The sequence below is a fragment of the Parus major genome, chromosome 13 (assembly GCF_001522545.3).
Source record: "Parus major isolate Abel chromosome 13, Parus_major1.1, whole genome shotgun sequence".
Classification (NCBI taxonomy): domain Eukaryota; kingdom Metazoa; phylum Chordata; class Aves; order Passeriformes; family Paridae; genus Parus; species Parus major.
Window position 1 is genome coordinate 16,113,730 of NC_031782.1, and position 8,656 is coordinate 16,122,385.

The following is an 8,656-nucleotide window of genomic DNA, read 5'->3' on the forward strand; positions in this document are numbered from 1 at the left end:
AACTTTCTTCCCCAGACTTGTTTACCTACTTCAAATTACATCAGTAGCTTCAAGTGTATTTTTGACCCGTGAGTGGTTAATGACATCAATCTCTCCGATACATATTCATCCCTTTCTAAAGACCCTCTCGTTATTTCTCCCATGTAGCTTTCCTCTTTCTAGTTCTCGCTGAGCCCCAGCAGCCTGGTGGAGAGATCTTCATTAGCATTCAAATAAAAATTCATTGTTTGCCAGTGCAGTGGGGAGAGGAGCCATCACGAGTGTTTACATTTCCAGCCCCGTTCTCTGATAAAGCACAGCAGAGGCTGCGCTGGCTCAGGTGAAGGTTCCCCTGCTCCAGCAGCAGCTTCCCAGCCTGGATGATCAGGGAAGGGGTATAAGAACACACCAGGAATGCAGCAGAGCCTTCCTGGAATGTTTTTCTGTTTCCCAACAATGTGTGCCTTGGGATTTTGCGAGTCACAATCCTTGGTTTTACTGGAGAACAGGTTCTGCTTTAACTTCCCTCCATTAACTTCTCCCGCTTCCCCCGGAGCACGAGTAAACTTCCAGCATCCCTAATACCCCGTGGTGAGGGATTTTACAGCTCCATCACAAGGTTTGGCAAGAGCCATCAACCACATCATGCTGATTCCCAGTTGTTGCTTTGGAAGAGACACTAAAGGGGTTCCTCAGTTTGGAGACAGTGAGGAGGATATGAGTGAGATGTGTAAAATTATGGCGAGCCCACAACTCCTGTGCTGTGTCCAGTTCTGGGCACCGAACTGTGAGAGAGCCCTGGAGGGGCTGGAGCGTGTCCAGGGCAGGGAACGGAGCTGGGAAGGGTCTGGAGCCCCAGGAGGGGCTGAGGGAGCTGGAAAGGGGCTCAGCCTGGAGAAAAGGAGGCTCAGGGGGCCCTTCTGGCTCTGCACAAGTCCCTGGCAGGAGGGGACAGCCGGGGGGTCGGGCTCTGCTGCCAGGGAACAGGGACAGGAGGAGAGCTCAGGCCTCAGGCTGGGCCAGGGGAGGCTCAGGGTGGACAGCAGCAGGAATTTCCCCATGGAAAGGGAGCTCAGGGATTGGAACTGCCCAGGGAGGTTTGCAGTGCCCATCCCTGGAGGTGTCCCAGGAAGGGCTGGAGGTGGCACTGAGTGCTCTGGGCTGGGGACAGGGTGGGGATGGGGCACAGCTGGGACTCCATGGGCTGGGTGTTAGGTCTCTTCCAACCTCAACAGTTCTGGGATTCTGGGAATCTCTGGTCACACCTAGGACAGGTGGAGAATGCAGGCAGAGGAACCAGGGTCTCACCCATGAGATAATTTCATCTGTAGCTCTGAGTAGGTCCTTTAGTGCCCTTTCATGAGCTCCAAACGTGTGAATTGTGGTTTCTCAGGAGAAAAAAAATTCCCAGATTTGTTGGGGTTTCTCCATTTATTCTGTTTTTTCCTTATTATTTCTCCTCCCTTGCTCAGCACAGCCTCCACCGTGCCCATCTGCAGTTCTGCACTTCACTCCTGGGGACCTTCTCCAGGATTGTTGTGACATCTCCCAACTTCCATCCCTCCTGCAGGGAAACTGATTTAAGTGACAGGTTACACACTATTGTAGCTCCATAATTGCATATTTGTTTTCCTCCAGAGCTCTTGAGTGATTACCAGATGGTCTTGGTAATTTCTGACTCTTCATCTTATCAATTAGTCCTAAAATGAATTTTATTGTCATTTAATTTGAGACGGTTCCTTACACTTGTCCCCATAAGTTTGGCTCTCATGGGAGAACAACCTCCCTCAACTACAGACAGCACCAACACAAAGCTCACTTCACTTTCCTCTCCGACAAGAAATCCTATTACAGACTGGTCATCTGTGTACCAAACCTCTGGAAAAATGGGATTCTGGCAATTTTGAATAGAGTTTTACAATATTTTTGTGATTCCTTTAGTGAGTTTGCACCTTAAAATTTTCCCTTGGCTGCCCTACAGGTTTAGCTTCACAGTTAATGGGTTTTTGGGTTTGTTTTTTCTGCCATAGTTTCTTTATTTGCTCTGAAACCCCAGATTTTGAATACTCTCTTTCCACTCTGCTGTTAGAATATTGCCTTTTTGGTCCCTTGTAGAATTATTTCACTTAGTGATATATTGCTCTGAGCTTCAGATAGGGTGGGTTTATCTCCTTTCTCATCTCCTGCATCCTTAGAGCAGCTGCTTTTAATTTCCTTTTAGGAAGCTCCAGCACTTTTGAATAGGTCTCATTTTTAAGTTAGGTGGTACTGTGAGGGAGTTGGGGGGGAAATCAAATATTCCTCAGATAATGTCACAAATCCCTCTGGAAAAAGAGAGGGGGATTCACCAAGGTTCCAAAGGAGGGAGGAAAGGATGTGCAGCACCTCCAGCTGGAAAGGGAAGGATGGGATGGACTCTGCCCTGCAGGGAGCAGGACCTGGATGCCAGGAGAGGTGGGCAGAGGAACTTCCAGCACCAAGCATCCAAAAGGGCCTGGTAAAAATCAGGGAGGGAATTGAGAGAAGCAATTCCCAAAGGAAAATTCCTGTTCCAAAGCAGGAATGCACCTGTGACAGCAGAATGATGTGAACTCAACGTTCAGCTGGAAGGATCTCCTGTAATTCCAGTCACACAGAGAGGGAGTCAGGGGCAGAGCTGTCACACGTGGCCTCTGCTCAGCATTCCAGGTCTGGCTTTAACAGCAGGATCTGGGGGGGCTGTGGGAAGCTGGTGGTGAGAGCCTGAGTGCCCCCTCACCCCAGCACAGCTCCCAGTGCTCAGGAATCCTGCTTGGCAGGAGCTCCTGGCTCAGCAGTGCTGGGAAAGCAGCCCTGGATCTTTCCTGGGTGCCAGCAGCTGCCCACACCCAGGGAAGCTGGGATGGCACCCCTGGAGCGCTGGGTACCGTGTGGATGGGGAGTGTGTGGCTGTTTAAATGAAAACACAACAAAAGCTGTGTCCAGGCAGTTCTGCCCAGAGCTGCAGGTGGCCAGGCCCTGGGGACAGGCTCTGAGCTGCAGTGACCATGGAACAGCAGCTGGCAGATCCCACAAACAAACCTGCCAGATGTTGTTCCCACAAGGGAACCGCTCTCCTGTCCTGCTGCAGGGACTGTGCTCTGCCTCCTGCCGGGCTGCCTCCCTGCAAAGAACTCTGGAAAACAGGGCTGGCTTGACAGCTCCTCAAAACTGGTGCTACCACGGGTTTGTGGAGTGAGCAAACATCAACAAGAAATAAATCAGAGCTGGGAGAAAGGCTGCTCTCCACTCTCCCTCCAGCGTGGCTTGTTTACACTCTGCACTGCAATCTGAAAAATGCCATCTCTAATGAATACTAAATAGTGGGAGGCTTCTCTCAGCAGCCTGGTGCTGGGGCTGATTGCTGTGCAGGAGAATGGAGGGAGCGGGTTTGGCTGTGCCTCTGTTTCGTGCAGTCATAGAAACTGTCAAGCTCAGGTGCCTCTGTGATCTGCAGGCAGCCTCGCTCCCTGCACCCTTTCCTGGCTGCCCATTTATTTTTAAAACCTTCCATTGTTACTGGTGCTCAGGTCTTGCAGCCAATTTTCACGTCATTATTATTTCTGCCGCTTTAAAATTTATCTACTTATGCAATTTTAATCCTTTTTTTTTTCTTCTTTTTTTTTTTTTTCTTTTTTCCCCCTAAACCAATTCACAGTAATATGTTAACAGCTGCCTTGTAGAGGAAGTCACTGGGAGTTAATACTCCTGAGCCCTCTCTGGTAAGAACTGACTCACCTCGGTGTTATAAATCTGTTCTACACTGCCTTGTACCCCTCTCCTCAGAACATTCACATGGATCTGCTTCGTCACCAGGAACATTCCCGACCCTGCCTGTGCAGGGGACATTAAAAAAAAGGAATACCAGCAAGCAAGAACACTTCTCCACACACAAACTGCTTTGAAAATGCTTCTGCAGCTCCCTAAGCTGCAAGGATGAGGAAGCAGAAGGGGATCTCTATTGCAGGAGATGGGGGATAATAAAGGAAGGATCATAACAGAGCCCCTGCTCACTTTTCAATATTTCTGCATGGAATATCTGCCTCTGTTTTGGGAGTTTGATGACATTTTGGGGTTTTTTCCTCCACTAGCAGTTCCATCTTCCCTTCCTGGGAGGGTGGGAGGCCCTGAGGGTGCCCAGAGAAGCTGGGGCTGTCCCTGGATCCCTGGGAGCATCCCAGGCCAGGCTGGATGGGGCTTGGAGCAGCCTGGCACAGAGGAAGGTGTCCCAGGGGTGGCACTGGATGAGGTCCCTTCCACCCCAAGCCAGTCTGGGGTTCTGGGGTTATTCCAAACAACCCAAGGCATTCCCACAGTGATAATTCCACATAACAAAAATGCAGACAGAACAGGCACTGACCCAAAGGCTTGTTGATGCACACAGAGCTGAGAGTTTGCTGGGTGATATTTTTTTGTGAAACACCGAATTCAGGCAAAATCAGTGTTTCTGAATAACAGCAAATCGCTCATCCCAACTGCAGTGGTTATTCTTTCTTCCTCCACTCATCTGTTCACATAAATATGCATGCACTTCCCACCCACACAGTATCAAACACTCCACAAGTGCTACAGAGCCCAGGATAATCCGTTGTTTTGGAGGGATCAAACCTGCAGCCACGTGTGTGCAGTGAGCAGGAGATTCTAAAGCCCAGCACAGGGGCACTTCTCACTGAGCTGTGCAAAGGTCACCCTGTGCTGTGATTAAGCTCCTGTCAACACTGAGCCTGTAGGAGAGTTCAGAAAACACTCTGCAAACAAGAGCCAGGCTCTCTGGGTTAAAAGGTTATGAAATTTAGTCTAATCTCTAGTTCTGTTTTCTTAGATGTTCACTACCAATCTATTACAGCAAAAAAAATAGTCAGTGCACCCCAAAATTTGGTTTCCCCACTTCTTCTTTCATAATTTCTTCTTTTACATGGTCCTGGCCATATTTATTGTAGAATCCCAGACTGGTTTGGGTTGAAGGGACCTTAAAAAATGACCTCATTCCTCCCCCAGCCATGGCAGGGACACCTCCCACCATCCCAGGCTGCTCCAAGCCCCATCCAGCCTGGCCTTGGGCACTGCCAGGGATCCAGGGGCAGCCCCAGCTGCTCTGGGCACCCTGTGCCAGGGCCTCAGCACCCTCACAGGAAAGAATTTTTTCTCAATTTCTCATCTACCAGACAATTTCTACAAGGCTGCTCAGACTTGCAGTTCAAACTGTTCAGAATTCTCTCAAGACTCCCTTGAAATCTCTTTTTTAAGTCGTGCTGATTTGCATCATCATTTCTCAGACTGAAATGAAATAATTTCTTTTTGTCAAAACATTCCTTCCACCACTCTATTGAAAACCACTTGTGACTCTGTGAATTATCACAGGAATTTCACATTTGGCACAGCATTTCTCCCAGTGAGAGATTGGATCTGTTGCCTTCCCAACCGTCCACAAAGTTCTCACACTTTCAAACACTGGGAGTTGTCCACAAATCAAACAGGACAAGGAAGATATCAAAAGATTTAACACCCAGGAAACGTAAAACAGCAGAATAATCAGAATGTTTTCTGTAGAGAAACTAACAGGGAGATAAGTCCTTGTCTACATGAATCCCTCAGGAACAAAACAAGCTGATGCAACCCAACTCTGCTCTCCAATGGATGAGGCTTTGTGGGCAAGGAGGGAGCAGCAGATCCCACACACCTGAGGCTCTGACATTGTCCCACGTGACATCCATAAGTGAAGAATGAAAGTCCTGAAGCCCTGACACGAGTCTGGTCAGAATCTGCAGTCTGAGAGCAGTTTCCAATGGCTCACTGTGAAATGCAAAGGACAAATCGAATGGTTACTCAGCTGCTCAGAAGATCCATTCAATATTTTATTGATAGCCTGGATGAGGGAATGGACTGGGTGTTTATTAAATCTGCCAAGATTAAATCTGTGAAAAGCGGCTGCAAATACATGGGGGAGAGCAGTATTAAAAACTTTTGACAACTTGGACAAGTCTATAAATACAGAAGGCATCTTGCTGGTAAAAAGCAGAGTGGTTTCACTCAGGCAGGAGTAAAGTGCACAAATCCAGGACAGACAGCAGCTGGCAGAAAGCAGGCTGGAAAAACAAACAGGACCACAGGCTGTCTGGGGTTATTATCCTGAGCAGGGAGAGGGGTTGTTATCCTGAGCAGGTCTCTCAGCAGAATTTCCTGCCAGACATCTCACGGGTTCTCTGCTCTCCTCTGAGACACCTGAGAGCAGAGGCACAGCCAGCTTTGGGTGCTGCTCCTCGGGAAAGGCTGACAGGCAAAGCAGCAGGACAAGGAAAACACCACCTGAATCACAGAGCAGAGCATGGAGAGGTGCAGGAACAGCCCTGACACAGCAGGGTTGGTGCAGGAACACCTCAGTGTCTGCTAAAAAAGCAAGGGAAACAACGCTCTGCACGTGCCAGGAGCACCACAAGCAGTTCTGACTCTGCTGTGGAAGGAGGAGATGGACTCAGTGATCAGCTGAGAGCTCATCCAGCTTCACTTTTCAAGGGTTCTGTGCCCTTGAAGGCTGACTAGAGTCTGTGTGTCCCCAGTTTGCCCAGATGGACCCCAGCAGCTTCACACAGCATTTGTATCACTTCTGCACTAACATCCTCATTAAGGTTAGTGGTTTATGTTCATCTTACCATCTCAGGACTCCCTGTCTCACAAACACCTTATCAAAATGCTATTTGCCAGACCAACATGACTCACAGCTCATCCATCAAAAGCCATTTTAATAATTAGTCCTCAAATACTAATTCAATAAAATCTCTGTACCTTGATTTTCCTTCCCACCCAGCGCAATGGGCTAAAGGACTCGTAATCCTTTGGCACTGCTTCTCTCAGACTCACAGGATCCAGATCAGAGCTGCTGGTGCCAGCCTCCCATCCCACTGACAGAATTTTAGAAACAAGGACAATTTTGGAGAACACTGTAGACATCTGGGGCATCTCAGCTGCAGATTTCTCACTTCTCTCTCGTCCAGAGACACCAGATCACTGCTGCTGCCTCCAGCCCAATCCCTGGCACCAAGGCAGGACCAGCTCTCCCTGTGTCCGTTCTGACATCAGGAAAAAAAATCTACAAATACTTTAAACTTCCCCAGATTACCCATTTCAGTGATTCTACATCCTACATCACCCATGTATTCCTGTTGTTAGTGCAGTTCAGCCTGTTTTCTCCAGCCATTTTCCCATGGAAAGCAGTTTAAGCTGCAGTGGCCAGGCTAACACAACACCTTCTGAGCCAGATGAATTGTCAGGGTGTCAGGGAAAGCAGTCCTGCTTTATCAAACAATTATAATCAATTACCAATATTGATCAGAAGCAGCTACAGCTGCAGGATCCATGGAATTAAATGGCAGTGCTGGAAGAAGAGCAAAGATCCCTGTGAAATTGTGCAGGTTCTGAGATTTATGAAAGCACAGCTCGATTTCATTGGCATTCCATCAGTTAAATCAACATTATATAAACCCTTATATATAGGGGTTCTTATATAAAAGAAATCATGCAAGTCACAGACCTCGTTAGCTCTGTGTACCCTTCTACCACTGCTAAATCGAGTTGATATGTCAGAGAGTAGAAACCCAAAAGATTCCTGATTTATCATCTTAATTCTTTACATCTCCTCTCAAGAATTCACAGTGCTGTCACTCTCTCCTCCATTCCCATTACCTTCTTTGTAACATATTGGCCTTCTTACTTTTACTGAATAATTCCTGGTCTATTATATCTATAATTATACTAATAATTAAGCATGCCTTTTCATCAGCTAGCAGCTAATTACTTCTGTTCCTACCCAGCTTGCTCAGAAAACAGTCAATTCATCTGTATCCCCATCACTCTCGCCGTTGCTAAGCACTCGGTGCCACTCAGCAGTGCCACTGTCACCGTGTGCGGTGGCTCAAGGTGCTCTGCAGCCCCCGGCTGCCGCTGCCTTTCACCCTCACAGGGGTTTCTCACCTTGGGGAAGGCTCTTCTCACCCACCTGGCATCGCTGCTGAGCCCCAACAGCTCTGGAGCTGGCCACGAGCAGCTCCTGCAAAGACAGAAAGAATTGGATTCCAAATCATCCTGCACACACCCGTGGGTCAGAGCATGCCCACGGCTGTGTTAGATGGGAACTGAAGGCATGAGGTCTAAACACTTCATTATTTGGAGTTCTGGGAAGGTTTTAGCACAGAGGAATGGAGCACTTCTCCCAAGAGGAAAGGCTGAGGGAATTGGGAATGTTCACCTGCACAGGAGAAGCTTTGGGGTGAGCTCAGTGTGGCCTTGCAGGGCCTGCAGGAAACATGGGGAGAGACAATTCCCAAGGGCTGGAGGGACAGGACCCAGGGAATGGCAGAGTTGGATGGGATATTGGGCAGGGATTGTTCCCTGGCAGGGTGGGCAGGCCCTGGCACAGGGTGCCCAGAGCAGCTGGGGCTGCCCCTGGATCCCTGGCAGTGCCCAAGGCCAGGCTGGATGGGGTTTGGAGCAGCCTGGGATGGTGGGAGGTGTCCCTGCCATGGCAGGGGTGGGATGGGATGAGTTTTAAGGTCTCTTCAACCCAAAGCAGTTTGGGATTCCATGGTTCTGTGATTCTCTGCTGTGAAGAATCCCTTGCTCTCACACCTTGTCCCTCAGCCTGGATCATTCCTGACCTGCTGAT

The 8,656-nt window shown here is 48.8% G+C and overlaps 1 long non-coding RNA gene across 1 annotated transcript; it reads right to left on the minus strand.

Annotated features, from left to right (window-relative positions):
- Positions 1-1,444: 1,444 nt before the first annotated feature.
- Positions 1,445-8,042, minus strand: LOC117245124. Its single transcript, XR_004499362.1, has 3 exons — positions 7,991-8,042; positions 5,678-5,790; positions 1,445-1,554 (listed from the first exon to the last, which is right to left on the minus strand). It is a non-coding gene; the product is annotated as an uncharacterized LOC117245124 (long non-coding RNA).
- Positions 8,043-8,656: the final 614 nt, after the last annotated feature.